The sequence below is a fragment of the Podarcis muralis genome, chromosome 1 (genome assembly GCF_964188315.1).
Source record: "Podarcis muralis chromosome 1, rPodMur119.hap1.1, whole genome shotgun sequence".
In the NCBI taxonomy this organism is placed as follows: Eukaryota; Metazoa; Chordata; class Lepidosauria; order Squamata; family Lacertidae; genus Podarcis; species Podarcis muralis.
In genome coordinates, this window is record NC_135655.1 from 108642314 (window position 1) to 108659453 (window position 17140).

The following is a 17140-nucleotide window of genomic DNA, read 5'->3' on the forward strand; positions in this document are numbered from 1 at the left end:
CAGGGTGTTTCAAAGCTGGAAAAGGACTAGCAAGAAACACACAATGCTTTTTCAAGCAAAGAAACAGACCACAAATTTCCTTTCTTAGCAATTTCTCCTCTGCGTCCTGGTGCATTGCTGATAGTCATTGGTACTGGAGGGTGGGGGGGTGGGGTTGAGAATCCCTCAGCATAGTTACCAGTAAATCATGCATTTAAAAAAAAAAATTACCCAAGTAGATGCAGCAAAAGGTCATAATCCAACTTCCATGCCCCCATGAAGCATTAAGCTGAAGCAGGAAACCCACTAGCTTGTTCAGGCCAGTAGACTCTCTCCTACACTTGACCTAGACTGCCTTACATAATGTGGAACCAGCGCCGTATCCTGAATGTCATCCCTGGCAGGAGTAGCAAGTGCTGGCAGCAGACGGGCTGGTAGTTTGCATGAAGATCACGGAGCTTCTCTCTCTCTCTCTCTCTCTCTCTCTCTCTCTCTCTCTCTCTCTCCCCACCCCCCTGAAAACTGGGCTGCTCAAAGAGAAGAGGGACGATTAGCTCAGAAAAGCTGGTGTCATTCTTCCCCTGGAACGAATGACCGGGATAGACGAGAGCCTTAGCGAGGCAAGGCAGACAGCAAAATCTGCATTTGTCCTTACAGCCAGCCTCACACATTCCCTGTCGTATTGTCTCGAGGACTGCATAGCTGCAGCTCATGTGAGCCAGAGAGAGGCAAGTGAGGGAAGGATATGATGCTTGCCTGTGTTTTCTCAGTGTGGTGAGTAGAAGGCAGAGACAGAGGAACGGAAGGTCAGAATCTTAAATGCTTTCGTTCAGTAAATCGTGCTCTGTGTGCATGTCGCCGTTGTGTCACTATAAGAGTATTGGTGTGCAGATACTGTCACTCATGGACCCCATTTGGCATGTTGAGCTGAATGCATTCGATTGATTTGTATTTTGCCCATGCAAAGCATGTGTAAACCTGATTCTAAAGAGGTTTTTTTTGGGGGGGGGGAATTATTCTTGTTAATGGGGATTCCTGCCTTTAATTATTTTCTGAAGATGAGCATCTGAGAATACCCTAGATTGCAACTGTGTTTAGAATATTTTAGCACTTTCTCTGGAAGGGAGGCAAAAGGAACTAAACAGAAATAGGCACTTGGCTTGCAAGAGTTGGCAAAGACCTGTACAGAATTCTGTCACTGGGTAATAGCGAGGATTGTTTGAAATATTGTATGTGATTTGAATTCCTCCTCCAATTTACTTGAAAAGCGTGTAAATAAGTAGGAATGCAAAAAAGAAGAAGAAGAAGAAGAAAAAAAGGGGGAAAGACCCAAGCAACCCTGTTTAACAACAGGAAATGAGGAAATGTCAACATTTGTAGGTTGCTAACATGTAAAGGTGAGCGAGGTGATAAATAATGTAATCCTGTAATAATGACCTTCCTGGAACAGACCAAAGGTCTCTCTAGTCCAACACTCTGCTTTCAGCAGTAGCTAAAGAGACACCCCCAGGAAGCTCAAGACCTTCCACTGCTGTCAGCATTTGGTAATATTCAAAGGTATACTGCCTCTGAATATGCAGGCTCCATTTCTAGTGAGTATAGTTGGTCATCATGAATGGATCCTTCTTCCTTACCCCTTTAAAAGCCTTGTATTCTATTCTAACCACTGTGTGAGGAAACACTTTTGGGGTGTGCACAAAACTTATCAGTTTGGTTGTTTGATCCCGAGTTGTAGTGCTTTGAAGAAAAAAAGTGGACATAATAATCTGCATGTGTGCACACTCTCTCCATACCAAAAATCAATTTATAAATCTGTTTTGTCCCCAGCTTAGTCATTTTTACCTAACCTAAAAAATCCTCCTCCTCCTCAGCCTTTCTTCCAACGCTCCAATAAATTGTACTTGCTATTTTATGTATGTTCCACAGTCTAAAGGATGGATATATATATATATATGAGTGAGCGATGAAGATTGCATGTGGTGTTCTAATGATGGGTGCACCATATGTCTGTGTAATCTTAATAAATGCAAGTTGCTGTTATATTTCCAGTCCTTTCCCTAATATTTCTAACACTCAGGGCTTGGCATTCTCATTTAGCTTTTGACCTGACATCATGACCCCCAAATCTGCTTCCTAGGTAGCTGCAATCAATGTAGGTATCATTTGCCCTTAAGGCATAACCCATACCTATCATGCTGCCTCTGTTTCCTTCAACCTCCTCCTGAAAACTGACTTATCCCATGAAGCCCTTGACAGAATCTCTCAACCCCGCCCCCCTTTTGTGTCATACCTGAGATGTAAGCTCACTGAGGGCAGGAGCTTGTCTTTTTGTTTGTCACTCTGTAAAGTGCCATGCACACTGATGGCACTATAAGGTACCCTGCCCGTACGGGCCAGTCTTGACAGACTCTAGGGTTGTGCGCCCATCTCACTTAAGAGGCCGGGGGCCAGCGCTGTCCGGAGACACTTCCAGGTCACGTGGCCAGCGTGACATCGCTGCATCTGGCGAGCCAGCGCAGCACACGGAACGCCGTTTACCTTCCCGCCAGTAAGCGGTCCCTATTTATCTACTTGCACCCGGGGGTGCTTTCGAACTGCTAGGTTGGCAGGCGCTGGGACCGAGCAATGGGAGCGCACCCCGCCGCGGGGATTCGAACCGCCGACCTTTCGATCGGCAAGCCCTAGGCACTGAGGTTTTACCCACAGCGCCACCCGCGTCCCTGATGGCACTATATAAACAAGCAAATAAACAATGTGGCAAGTATTAGGAGCATTGTAATTAGCTTGCTGTTATTCCAATACACTTTTACTGCATCTCATCTGTCGTGCTGTTGCACATTCACCTAGTTTGGAGATCTCCTTTCAAAGCTCTCTGGTGTCTTCTTGTTGGCATCTATCTGTCTCAGGAGACAATGGAGTGTGCATCTGGAGGGGAAGTCAAAACCGATGTGTTAGCAGCAATGAAATGACCTCCCCAGGGTGCAAGCCTGGGCAGTGTGTATGGAGGTCCTGATAGGGATGTATTTGGGTGTCTGCTGTGGACAAGAACCATCCCTACTTTCATTCCTCAGGATTGGCCACAGCCCAGTCAGAAAGCCAGTTTCCAACAGTATATGCTTGTATGTTCAATCCTCCTCTTTGGAAGAACTAATGTCATTTGGTTGCCATTTCCCCACAATAAAACTTATGTTTTTACTTCATTAACATGCCAGTGGATTAAAAACTTCTCTGCCTAAGCATGATCAAATGCCCTGTAGGTCACAAACTATTGGCAAGTAGATACATCTTGGCATCTGGTAAGAGAAACTGCAGCATCGCTAAGGACTTAGGAAAGTTGCCTCTTTGGTGCTGCTGTTTAACCACCCTGGCATCCAGGCACGTCCAAGGGGTGGGATAGCCAGGTACACTTGCCCCAGGCCTTGGAGGGCTAAGTTGGCCAGAGAATCCTGCCAGGAGCCTCTCAGCCGATTGGGGAATTAATGGGCTATCCCAGGGTCTCAGACAAGCTCTGCACAGGCCTGCTGGCATCTGTCTAATAATGAAGGCAACACACACCTGCATGCATGCACACCTGTTTACTTTGCACAGCAACAGTTATAAAAACATGAGGTTGGAGCTTGAGAGTGATGCATTCCTGCCAGATTCATTTTTTTTTTAAAATTCTTTTTATTAGGTTTCATTATTCATACACCAACAATAACAAACAGGGATTAAAAAGAAAAAAGGAAAAACCCGACAAGAAAAAACACAAAAAGCAGTAAAAAATAAAGAAAAATAGAAAAAAAAGCACAAAAATGTAAAAGAAAAAGGAAAGACAAGAACATAAAGCTGAATTACTAAATAAAATCGACTTCCTTCCCCACTGATTTCGAGTTGTATTTTTCACGTTGCGTGTCATTGCTGGTGTTAATTTTTAGTTTCGTTTGTATGTCGGAAGTTTTATATTGCGCCTGCTATAGTTGTTACGTTTTTAAAATTGCTTTCCATATAGACCGAAAATTTTTTCCATTCCTCATTTAACTTTGCATTTTTTTGATTTCTGATTCTTTGTGTCATCTTTGCCAATTCTAAGAAGCCATATAATTTTAGTTGCCAATCTTTTACTGTTGGTAAATTTGCATTTTTCCAATTTTGGGCGATTAACATTCTTGCCGCTGCTGTTGAGTATTGAAATAGGGTTTTATCTGTTTCTCGAATTTCTTTTCCTACCATTCCTAGCAAGAAGGCCTCTGGCTTTTTGGGGAATGTGTATTTGAACATTTTTTTTTGTTCATCATATATCTGATTCCAAAATTTTTTCGTTTCATCACATGTCCACCACATATGTATAAAATTTCCTTCTTTTGTTTTGCATCTCCAGCATGCCTTATTGCCAGTCTTATACATTCTGTTTAATTTTTCTGGTGTTAGGTACCACCTATATACCATTTTTTCTAGGTTTTCTCTGATAGCGGCACTTGCCGTAAATTTTATTCCCTCGCCCCACAATTTTAGCCATTTATCGAATTCAATGTTATACCCCAAATCTTTCGCCCATTTAACCATTACATCTTTGACTTCTTCGTCTTTTGTGTCCCATTCCAATAAAATATTATACATTTTTGATAATAACTTAGATTTGGATTCAATTATTTCGGTCTGGAATTTGGATTTTTTTTCGTTCATTCCTAATTTTTTATCTTCTGTCCATAATGCGTTGATCTGATGGTATTGTAGCCAGCCCTTCAACTTCTCCTTCAGTTCTTCATATGGTCTTAATTTCCAGCTTTCTTGGGATCTTACAAGTAGGTCTTCATAAGTCAATCTTTGCTCATCCATGTTGATTTTTTTGATTGATAAAATATCTGTTGGGGACAGCCACCAAGGCGTTTTCCACTCCAGCAATTTTTTGTTTTTTTCCCAGACTTCGTATAGGGGGCCTCTGATGATATGGTTCTTAAATCCTCTGTGTACTTTTTCTTTGTTTGACCAAAGGTAGGCGTGCCAGCCAAACCTATTGTCTGCCCCTTCTAGGTCTAGTAGATCTGTATTTTCCAGGGTTATCCAATCTTTAACCCAACATAGGCAAGCTGCTTCATAGTATAATTTTAAATTGGGGACTGCCAGCCCTCCTCTCTCCTTTTTATCTGTAAGTAATTTAAATCTAATCCTGGGCCTTCTGCCCTGCCATATGAATCTCGAGAGGATTCTTTGCCAGTCTTTGAATAATTTAGGTCCTCTAATTACGGGGATGCTTTGAAATAAGAACAGCATCTTGGGTAGTATGTTCATTTTTATTGCTTCCATTCGGCCCAGCCATGAAAGTTTGACTCTGTTCCAGACGTCTAAATCTTTCTTAATTTTATTCCATGTTACCGTGTAGTTGTCTTCAATTAAATTTATGTTTTTCGGTGTAATCCAGATTCCTAAATATTTTGCTTTTTTGGCCGCTTTAATTCCATGTTGGTTCTCTAATTTGGTTTTTATTTCGTTGTCCAAATTTTTTGTTAGCATTTTTGTTTTGTGTTTGTTCAATTTAAATCCCGATAGTTTGCCATATTCTTCTATTATTTCCAATGCATTGGGGATACTTCCTTGAGGCTCTCCTAAAGTTAATATCAGGTCATCCGCGTAGGCTTTAAGTTTATATTCTTTTGAGCCTATTTTAATCCCTTGTATCTCTGGTTTTGATCTTATCTTATTCGCCAGGATTTCTAAGGCCATTATAAATAAGAGCGGGGAGAGAGGGCACCCCTGTCTTGTTCCCTTCTCAATTTTAAATGTATTCGTGAGGTTGTTATTTATCACCAATTTAGCATGTTGGTTTGAATATATCGCTTGTATTCCTTTTAGGAATTCGCCCTCTATCCCTGCACTTTTTATGGATTTTAATAGAAACAACCAAGAAACATTATCAAACGCCTTTTCTGCGTCTATGAATATTAAGGCTGCAGATATATCATTGTTGACTTCCAAATGTTCTATTATATTTATAACATGTCTTACATTGTCTTTCAAAAACCTGTTTGGAAGAAAACCCGCCTGGTCCCTATGTATTAGCTTTGTTAAACATTTTTTCAATCTGTTTGCCATAATATCTGCGTATAGTTTATAGTCGTTATTTAATAACGATATTGGCCTGTAATTCTTAACATTCAGTTTGTCTGCTTCTGGTTTAGGGATTAGTGTTATAAAGGCTTCTCTCCAGGATTCAGGTATTCTCCCTCCTTTGAGGATGTTATTCATTGTATCACAGAGTGCCATTAATAGTTGGTTCCCCAAGACTTTATAATATTTGGCCGATAGACCATCCGGTCCGGGTGCTTTTCCTAATTTCATTTTTTTCATCGCATTCTGAATCTCTTCTATATTTATGGGCCTGTTTAATTGAAGTTTTTCTTCCTCTGTGATCGTCTTCCCTTTACATTTCTCCAGGTATTTGTCTATTTGAGCTGGATCTTCATCTCCTTTCTTGTATAACTGCTCGTAGAAATTGAGAAAGGTTTTTTGTATTCTTTTAGGGTTCACTATTAATTCTTCTTCTACCATTATTTTGTTTATCACGTTCTGTTTTTGTTTTTTTCTTAATTGCCATGCTAAAAACTTTCCAACTTTATTCGCTGACTCAAAATATCTTTGTTTCATCATCTTAATCTTCCACTCTATCTCTTGGTTCGTTAACAGTGAATATTGTGATTGTAGTATTTTTATCGAGTGCAAACTTTGTTCGTCTTTTGGGTTTATTGTTAGTTTTTTCTCGTTCTCCCTTAGCTGTTTAAGAATTTCTTCCTTCTTTTGCTGTCTTATTTTTTTCTTATAGTTGTTTTGCTGGATAAACAAACCTCTTATAACCGCCTTGCTCGCGTCCCACACCACTTCAATATTTGTTCCTGTGTTGAGGTTAAGATCGAAATACTCCTTTAATGTGGATTTGGCTTTTTCAATGACCTCGTCGTCATCTAGTAGGTATTCCTGCCAGATTCATAACCTTTGCAGAGCAGTCCAATTCTTCGCTGAGTGGAGATGAAGTCACTACTAAATTCTGCTGTGAAAGCAGAACGAAATTCTGTGCCCCTATGGAGGATTTAGTGATGTGCTAGTTTGTAATTGGCATTAGTGATGTGCTAGTAGTACTCTGCCAGTGCAAGGGGTCAAAAATGGGTAGAGTTGTGCTTGGTCAGAATCCTATGCTTGCTTAGAGCAGTGTTTCCCAAACTACAACTCCCATCATCCCTAGATAGCAGGACCACTGGTCAGGGATGATGGGAATTGTAGTCCAAAAACAGCTGGAGGCCCAAGTTTGGGAAACACTGGTTTAGAGTTTGGTCTGGCTCCTCATGGAGCATATACTCACGCCTTCAAAGGAGGTGTCAAAAGTGAATGATCAGGAAGAGAGCATAGTACATATAAATATGTGCTGCATGGGGACACAGCACACTGCCCTTGTGTCATGAGAGCTTAGTGCAAACTTTGGTGTAAGGAAGGGCTTTGCACAAGCAAACAGTCAATGTTAGCTATGAAAGAGGAAGGATGGATAATTAACTTTCACCTGGTCTGAGAACCTTTATTTTTTTTTTATAAATTTTTTATTGCGTTTCTTTCCATAGTTTTATAGATTACAGACAAATAAAATAATTGCAAGAAACAAATTTTCCCTTTTTTTTTAACAACAAAAACAAACAAAAACAACTTGGACTTCCCCACCCCTTCCGGTTCTGCGTTCTTTAAATTAACAATGTCAGCATTTTGTTACCTTATTTCGTACCTTATTGTAACTTTCAAATGTTATGTACCCAGATTCAATATATTGTATCTCAATTTCAATACCTTTAAAATAAACATAACATGTTCGATTCAAATTGTCTCCTTTTCTCTTTTATCACTTATTTTACAATTTACTTAATCATGATTGCTAAAGCATAACATTTCCTAATCATGCACTGTCTTAAGATTCATACAGCTTGTAGTATTTTTGCAAATAGTCTTTAAATTTTTTCCAGTCCTCCTCGATAGTTTCTTTATCCAGATCTCGGATTCTGCCGGTCAGTTCAGCTATCTCCATGTAGTCCATCAACTGCTTCTGCCATTCCTCCAGCGTGGGCAAATCTTGTGTCTTCCAGCTCTTAGCAATGAGTATTCTTGCTGCTGTGCTAGCATACATAAACAAGGTTCTGTCTTTCTTTGGCATTTTCTGGTCCACCATGCCCAGCAGGAAGGCCTCTGGTTTCTTGGGAAAGGTATACCTAAATACCTTTTTCAATTCATTATAAATCATTTCCCAGAAGGTCTTCACTTTTGGGCAGGTCCACCAGAGATGGAAGAAAGTCCCCTCTGCTTCCTTACACTTCCAACATTTATTGTCAGACAGGTGATGTATCTTAGCTAACTTGACTGGGGTCATGTACCACCGGTATATCATTTTCATAATGTTTTCCTTCAAGGCACTACATGCCGTGAATTTCATTCCGGTGTTCCATAACCTTTCCCAGTCTTCAAACATTATATTATGTCCAACATCCTGTGCCCATTTTATCATAGCAGATTTAACTAACTCGTCCTGTGTGTTCCACATAAGCAGCAAGTTATACATTCTAGATAAAATCTTGGTCTTTGGTTCTAACAATTCTGTCTCTAGTTTCGATTTCTCCTCCTGGAAACCAACTTTTTTATCCATTTTAAAAACCTCTTGAATTTGAGCATAATGTAACCAATCTCGCACCTTGTTTTTTAGTTTATCCTGGCTCTGCAACTTCCAACTGTCTCCAATTTTTTCAATTAATTCCCAATATTTCGGCCAATAGGCCTCCATATTGGGTCTTTTTCGAGCCTTGGCCTCCACCGGTGACAGCCACCTCGGTGTTTTACTCTCTAATAAGTCTTTGTATTTCGTCCAGACTGCAAAAATTGCTTTTCTGACAATATGGCTTTTAAACAATTTGTGAACTTTAACCTTGTCATACCATAGGTATGCGTGCCAGCCAAAAGCATTATCAAAACCTTCCAGATCTAGGACATCGGTGTTTTCTAGCAAAAACCAATCTTTCAACCAGCAGAAGGCTGCAGCTTCATAATACAACCTCAAATCCGGCAGGGCAAACCCCCCTCTTTCTTTTGAGTCTGTTAATATTTTATACTTTATTCGGGGCTTTTTGCCCTGCCAGACAAACCTAGATATATCCTTCTGCCATTTTCCAAAACATTCCACTCTGTCCACGATCTGTAGGGTTTGAAACAAAAATAACATTTTCGGCAACACATTCATTTTTATTGCTGCAATCCTTCCCAACAAGGAAAGTTTCAATCTTGACCAAATTTCTAAATCCTTCTTAACTTCCGACCAACATTTTTCATAGTTGTCCTTAAATAAGTTCAGATTTTTGGAAGACAAATAGATCCCTAGGTACTTCACTTTTTTTACCACATTTAGTTCTGTTTCTCTCTGAAACCCCTCTGTTTCTGTAAGTGTCAAATTCTTGGTCAAAACCTTGGTTTTTTGTTTGTTCAACTTAAATCCCGCCACCCGACCAAACTCAGATATAAGCTCAAGAGCTCTTTTTGTACTGGATTCTGGCTCCTGCAGTGTCAAAACTAGATCATCTGCAAAAGCTTTCAGTTTATATTGTTTCACTCCGACCTCTATCCCTTGTACCAACCGGTCCTTCCTTATCAAATTCAATAGCACCTCCAGGACTGAAATGAATAAAAGAGGGGATAGAGGGCACCCTTGTCGTGTCCCTTTTTCAATTTTGAACTCCTCCGTCACCACATTGTTCACTATTAATTTAGCCTTTTGCTCTGAATAAATTGCTCGTAACCCATTTTCAAACCCCCGCCCCACTCCCATCCCTTCCAAGTTTTTCTTCATGAACCTCCAAGATATATTGTCAAATGCTTTCTCCGCATCAATAAAGATTAACACCGCCCTTGTGTTCATGTTGGTTTGTAAAAGTTCCAAAATATCAATGATGTTTCTGGTATTCTCATATAAATGTCTACCAGGGAGAAAGCCTGCTTGGTCTTTGTGAATTACTTCATTTAAAACTTTTTTAAGTCTACTTGCCAAAATGTCTGCAAATATTTTGTAATCCACATTCAGGAGTGAGATGGGGCGGTAGTTCTTGAGCTGAGTCTTTTCAGATTCTGTCTTAGGTATCAATGTGATGAAGGCTTCTTTCCACGTTTCTGGTGCCCTCTTCCCATCCAAAATCTGGTTGCATACCTCCAACCAGATTTTGGTCTGAGAACCTTTACAGGTACTTTGCTGCAGGACTGGAGACACAAACCCTCAACAAGAAGCCCAGCTTTGATCCCACAACTAGGCTACAAGAACAAGCTGTGCCACACAGGTAAGCAAAGAAGTCACCCAGTTAGGGTTAGGATTCATACTTCAAAGGGCAAACTGTGAGCATCAGCCATCTCTTCCACCTGCTCTCCAAGGAGAGAGATGGTTGTGTAGAACATCCACTCTCATGATCACAGAGTGTCTTCTCCCTCCAGCCCCATGCAATTAGAAGCAACTGGCTTAGCAGCCTTCACACAGAGGATAGGCAAAAAGTATGTCCCGTGCCACAAAGCCACAAATCTCCTAATGCAAGTAAGTTCACCCCTGCCATCCATGCACAGGTCTTTGCATCATTTGGTGATGACTATTAGCTACTACTGGCACAATGCTCACGATTATTATTCTTTTTTAATATTTCAGGTAAGAGCAAGGGCACACAGCATGGAATCGGACAAACTGCAGTCAGCATTCAGTGCAGTTTTTCCCAGTGGAGAGATGAAGGTTACTGCCATGACTACACAGTCTCCCCCAACAGGTGGATCTCCAAATGTAGACCTCAGGAGAACTGCCAGTGCGTAAGTAGGGAGCCAAGCTGTGATGTGACAGCCCTTTCTCAAGCCCATACTCAGCAATAGTCATCAGAATTATCCATGGCAGCTGCTTCCCATTCTTCCTTCCCACCTCCATCTTTTTCTTGTCTCCACACAGGCAACCACTGAAACTGTGCAGAGGAAAGGATGCTTCTCACACCTAGTGCCATGTAGAATGCAAGTGAGGCCTCCAACAACAGCAGCAGCAACAGCAGATCAACGTGACCAGTGAGGAGAATAAACACAGCTGTTTCTTTTGTGATTTATTTGGTCCTAGCAGGGTTTCTGCACCTATCCAGAGTTTTTTAAATTAATTCATTAATTAATTTACACCACCTTTTTCTCCAAAGAGGAAGGGGGGGGGGGAGAGAAAATTTCAAACGTACACGGAATGAGGTTTGTTTGGTTCAATATGTTTTGAAGTACATTTCCTTTTCAGGGCACGTCCAGCATACAGATGTTCTTCAGTGTCCTTATCTGGCTATAGAGCACACTGAAGAGCACTGGCGTTTTTAAGATGCCCCTGAAGAAGAGTACTTCTTCCAGACATGTTGGGAGTCAAATCAATATTGTTTCAGGCACCTTCAAGGTTTTATCTCCTGCTCCCCACCAACACATTTTTCATTGGAAAGTTCTGTGTCTTTCTTTTGTCTCATCTCTCTGCATTTGGACACCTCTTAAGATGTAGTAACCAAATTTCACAATTTTTCTTGAGGCGTTTCCCCACCCCTCCTCATTTCAAAAGAAGCCTGGATTTTTTTTTAAAATCCAGCTTGGACCAGTGGGCAAAAATAGTGCTGATCTATTATTGGCAGAGTTCCCATCTCCTGCTCTGGAAAACAAAGTGTTTCCTGACAACCGGGGGGTGGGGGGTGGTGGAATGAGGGATGTGTGTGTCGCACAATGCAATTGTCTCTTCTGAATCACACTTGCTTATACTGCAAAGGATGGTATGTAATTTGTGGTGAGAGAGAGATGCTTTGGCTGCAGTCCTCAAACCACTTAACGGTGGAGCTCCCCCATAGGCTTCAGCCTGCCCTCGTTTTGAGTAAATGAGTTAAAGAAGGCTGTGGCCTAGCAAAACAGCAGAAACAGAACAAGTGTTAAGTGACTTACACGTCTCCCACCTTCCGGAAGCTGCCCTTGTTTATGGCTACAGAATATCACCATCAGTTAGGAAATGTAAGACCCTGGTGAATATCAATATACTTTTAGTCTGCTCTTGGTTTTAGTCTGAATGTATATGGCTGCACTGCATGTTACAATTGGTGTTGTTGAATAATAATAATACTATACAGTGGTGCCTCGCAAGACGAAATTAATTCGTTCCGCGAGTTTTGTCGTCTTGCGATTTTTTTCGTCTTGCGAAGCACGGTTTCGGAAAAGTTTTGGAAAAGCTTCAAAAATCACCAAAGTCTTTAAAAACCTCAAAAAAAGCTACCACACCACGTTCTATGAGTTGCTCCTCGAAGTCAAGTCACAACTGTATTAACGGTGTTAAGAAAAAGGAAACAAACTTGCAAGACGTTTCCGTCTTGCGAAGCAAGCCCATAGGGAAAATCGTCTTGCGAAGCAACTCAAAAAACCGAAAACCCTTTCGTCTTGCGAGTTTTTTGTCTTGCGAGGCATTCGTCTTGCGAGGTACCACTGTATATACATATACCAGCCAGGTAGTTCAGAGAACCAAACACACCTCATAGAATCAGAGTTGGGTTTGGGCATCTGCAATACAGGAATCTCAGCTGAAGCAACCACATTCCTTTGTGATCGATTAGACAGAAGATCAATTACTGAAATTGTTTGGTGTTTACTGGAAAATGCGTAGACAAATGCCGTCATTATTTTGAGAAAAGTCTTGCATTCTGACCTCATGCTTGCTTATTCAAATACTTCCAGCTACAGTTAAGTTTGGACATCATGCCAAACCATGGTTTGCCAAGGTTTTACTGTGATCTGGCATGACATCTGAATTGGCAAATTAAGCTGAGATTGGCTGTCAACTTCCCCACAGTGGCAGGTTGAGCAAGTGAAGTTCTAGGAGGAAATGAAAGAATATTGTAGTGGAAGGATGGGCCTCCAGCTATTGCTGACTACAACTTGCAGCATCCCTGCTCATAGGGGTTGATGGAGTTGGAGTCCACCAACATACTGTACGGAGAACCACAGCTTCCCCATCTTGCTATGCATGCCTTGGTTCAATTCAGATATGCCACAAACCATGGTTTGTGTTAATCATGCTTTCAAAATGAGCATACAACCAATCCATGGTTTGTGCTCTGTTCCTCGCTTCCCCAAGAGTCCCTTGATGCTGTCCCAAACCATTCTGCTGTGCCTTGCTTTTCACAAAGCAGTACCATGTGTGAGGCTTTGTGAGTATTTCATTTATTTACTTGCAGACCAGTGCTTTTTCTTGTAGAAAAATAGGTGCCGATACTCACTATGGTTAGGGACGTGGGTGGTGCTGTGGTCTAAACCACTGAGCCTTGGGCTTGCCGATCAGAAGGTCGGTGGTTCGAATCCCAGCGATGGCGTGAGCTCCCGTTGCTCAGTCCCTGCTCCTGCCAACCTGGCAGTTTGAAAGCACGTCAAAGTGCAAGTAGATAAATAGGTACCGCTCCGGCAGGAAGGTAAACGGCGTTTCCGTGCGCTGCTCTGGTTCGACAGAAGTGGCTTATTCATGCTGGCCACATGAACCGAAAGCTGTATGCAGACAAACGCCGGCTCCTTCAGCCTATAGAGCAAGATGAGCGCCACAACCCCAGAGTCGTCTGCGACTGGACCTAACGGTCAGGGGGTACCTTTATCTTTACTCACCATGGTTACAGTAAGTGCCACACTTTAACAACAAAAGGAGTACCTTGAGTACTCCCCTCCAAAAAAAGAGCACTGTACTCTTCATCAAGTAGTCACTTTGGTCAGTTATCTCATGGGAGCAGTGCAGCTGAGGATTCTCTTGCCCCCAAAGGCCACAGGATTCTCATGCCTGGCATATACAGAGTTTCAGCTGAAATCTTTTCTCCCCAAGTCCGATACAAATGCCATGACTTGGCAGCAGATGGCTTAACAGCATGAAGATGATGAGTTAGCAGGAAAGGATTGATCACATCATTGTCTTACTTGGACTTAGGGGAATTCTGATCTGTTAAATGCACTTCTTTCTCATGGCCATTTCAGGCCTACATCCCAGCCCTAAGAGTTGCTGCCCTGGCATAATGAATACTCCCCTCCCAGTGCCATGATACTATATGGGCCCCATTTCTTCAGTCAGGGCTAGCTCCTGATTTGGGAAAGCTTGGGGGGGAGTTCTTATTGGTGAACCCCTTCTTATTTTAATGGGCTCCTTTGGTCTTACTTGGCAGTGGGGACAGCAGGAGGGCTGGGAGCTGCTGTTTTAATTTCCCACAAAGCACCGAAGAGAGTGTCACTCTGGGTGTCCTGAACCCCTACCTTACCTGGGTCCAATATGCAAAGTCCAAAGGCCAGTCCATGCAAGCAAAGTCTAAAGGTCAGGAAATGCAGCCCAGGGTCAAGCCATGTAGTCAGGTCTGAAGTCCAGCAGTCAGGATCCTGTCAAACCTGAAGGACAGTCCTGTAGAGGCCCAGAAGCCAAGGGCCATCAACATGGGCAGTTGAGCAGATGCAACACCTCAGCTCTGCTGCTGTTTTATAGTTTGCATGCTGATTGCAGCATCTGGGCTTGACGAGGCAGGTGACCCTCACCTGTTCCAAGTCCACTGCAGCTGAAGAATCACACACCTCCTCCCAGAGTTAGCGAGCCCCAGCTGGCCAGCTAGGGAGCTGGGCTGTGGGCGCTTGCCGGCCTCAGCCTCCTAGAGCACCCCTCTCACTGCTCCCTACGCCTCAAAGCGTAGTGTTTGTGCAGACACCCCCCCCCCCCAGCATTTTGATGTCCCGGATCCAGTCGTAAGAATGTTGGTGGGTGTGAGACTGGCTGGTTAAAATTGCACAAATTAAATGCATGGAAGGCGGAGAGCTTAAAAGCTCTTTTGTACGGGGTTTTCCTGGTGCAGAAATAGCTCTCAAGCACTCAGACTTGCTTACTGGGCGTGGAAGGCTCTCATGAGATCTCGAATGGCCCCCAAAGATCTTTCTAGAGTCTCCCAGAGCCTAGCAAGCGAAACAGCGAACATTTAAGGGGGGTGGGTTTGCAACCCATTTGGCCCACTGCCTCTGGCAGGTAATATGTCTTGTGCAGGGATGGGTCCAAGGGGGTGGTTTAACTACACACATTTTTGTGTATGTGAACCATCCCCAGAACATAACCTCGGTGCAAGTTGTGAGTTACATGTACTGTACTTATTCTATTGCATTTGGAATGTGTGGTCAGTCACATTTGTGAGAGAGACCCCTAGAGTCTGCTCTAAACCAAAATGTAGATTAATACAGTGGTACCTCAGGTTACATACGCTTCAGGTTACATACGCTTCAGGTTACAGACTCCACTAACCCAGAAATAATACCTCGGGTTAAGAACTTTGCTTCAGGATGAGAACAGAAATTGTGCTCCGGCGGTACAGTGGCAGCAGGAGGCCCCATTAGCTAAAGTGGTGTTTCAGGTTAAGAACAGTTTCAGGTTAAGAACGGACCTCCGGAACGAAATAAGTACTTAACCCGAGGTACCACTGTAAATATGGGTAAGCAATATAAAGAATGCTGTCCTGTATTCTATTATTTGGGTTTCCCCGGTAAAAACAGAAATAATATTAGTTAGTAATGGCAGGAGTGAAATTTATTTGTGTGGCCGCGAGCTATCACAAAGGTAGAATATCAATAAAAAATAAAATGCTTGAACAGTACCTACAACATTGATGGGAAAAGTAAAATAGCACTTATGTGTCATTAAAGACTGGCACATTCCCAACCTAGAGGTGTCCTCTTACGAATAGTTACACGTGTGTCTATATATGTGTTTATACATCTATATATGTATATTTTGTCACCCTGGCCTTCTTTGGAGGAAGGTGCGGAATATAAATCTAATTCATCATCATCACCACCATCATCATCATCATCTCTCTCTCTCTCTCTCTCTCTCTCTCTCTCTCTCTCTCTCTCTGTGTGTGTGTGTGTAAATACCTTTTCTGTTAAATATAAGGCAAATCTGTATAATAAAGACAACACCTAGGGGATGGTTTATTTGGATTCTTTTCCTCTTCAAGATGCCACATGTGATCTCAACTTTGCACCCTTAGCATTTGCTGCTGCTGCTGCTTTTATTTAGCTGTCAGGTCAGCATCCCTGCTTCACTCAACTCCTTCTGTTGTACAGCTGGGCATTTCTCCTTATGCATTGCCTCCAAAGAGGAAATGCATCACCAAAGAGAGGACAATGAAATGCAGGCCTGTTTCATGGCAGCCGCTCTGCAGATAGCTATTAGCTATCAGTTATCTTGGAGAATTCTTAAAGAAACCCTAGAAAGTAGGCCAGTATTACTCTCCCTGCATTGGAGGTGGAAGGCTTAGACTGGCTGCCCTCCATTAACATGGATTATAGGAGTGACTGTCACTTTCTCTCCAAGAAATAGGAGACCTCCGGAATAGGTAGATGCCACCTTCACTGCCCATTTCTGAATGCAATCAAGTTATCTGGGCACAGGCATTATTATTTTTTGCTCCTCCTGCCCAGTTTCTGTCTGCACTGGCTCCACCTCTCCTACAGTGAATATGCCCCCTTAAACATGCCCATATTTCATTGGATCCACCCATAGCTGTCAACATTTCCCTCTCGCTTTTTCTGCTCTTTTAGGTGCAACAACCCTTTGGTGTTATGCCACATCATCACAGGAGCCATTTAATGATTGATGACAATTGCACTTTCTCAGAAATGTGTCCGTTGGCCCAGAAAAGTTGGTATTTGTGCTCTGGTTTCATTTCGTTTCATTTCCTCTCTCTCTCTCTCTCTCTCTCTCTCTCTCTCTCTCTCTCTCTCGTTATTTTGATCCCAGCCCCTCTCTTTAACTCAGTTTGGCTCTCCACATGTCAATCTAGCTTCTATTATCTTTCCCTCTCCTAATTTGGCACCTGGTTCCTCCCTCCTCAGCCCTTCTGTACAGATTACTTACTGTTCTGTCTCTCCCTCTCTCTCACTCCCTAACTCCCTCTACAACTTTAACCAAATAATTGCCAGTCACAACGGACTATTTCCGTAATGAAAATCAATATTTTCCATAATGAAAATGACCCATTTCTGTAATAAACCACATATTTGATCATTCTATGCTCTGGCTTGTCCCTTATGGTAGACCTAGTTTTGCTATGGCACAATGTGACTATTGCTTAAAGGTCTGAAA

At 42.3% G+C, this 17140-nt stretch overlaps 1 protein-coding gene across 1 annotated transcript in view; it reads right to left on the reverse strand.

The window, feature by feature from the left end:
- Positions 1 to 965, reverse strand: part of LOC114605827 (sodium channel protein type 1 subunit alpha) — a 110646-nt gene extending 109681 nt beyond the window's left edge. The window contains exon 1 of the mRNA XM_077936927.1: positions 211 to 965. The gene's annotated coding sequence lies outside the window, so the exon portion shown is untranslated. The remainder of the gene's footprint in view (positions 1 to 210) is intronic.
- Positions 966 to 17140: the final 16175 nt, after the last annotated feature.